Here is a 259-nt window from a genome sequence, read left to right on the forward strand (position 1 = left end):
AAAATTTTTAGCTCTTGAAAGAATGATGAATAAAGAGAATTGTTATTGATAATCTGAAAAATCATAAAATTGATTCTTGAAGCAAGAAAAAGCAGTGAAAAAGCAAAAGCTTGTAAAAAAAATAGAAAGAAAAAGAAAAAGCAAGCAGAAAAAGCCAATAGCCATTAAAACCAAAATTCAAGGGTAAAAAGGATCCAAGGCTTTGAGTATCAATGGATAGGAGGGCCCAAGGAAATAAAATCCAGGCTTAAGCGGCTAA

The sequence above is a fragment of the Arachis duranensis genome, chromosome 1 (assembly GCF_000817695.3).
Source record: "Arachis duranensis cultivar V14167 chromosome 1, aradu.V14167.gnm2.J7QH, whole genome shotgun sequence".
NCBI classification, from domain to species: Eukaryota; Viridiplantae; Streptophyta; class Magnoliopsida; order Fabales; family Fabaceae; genus Arachis; species Arachis duranensis.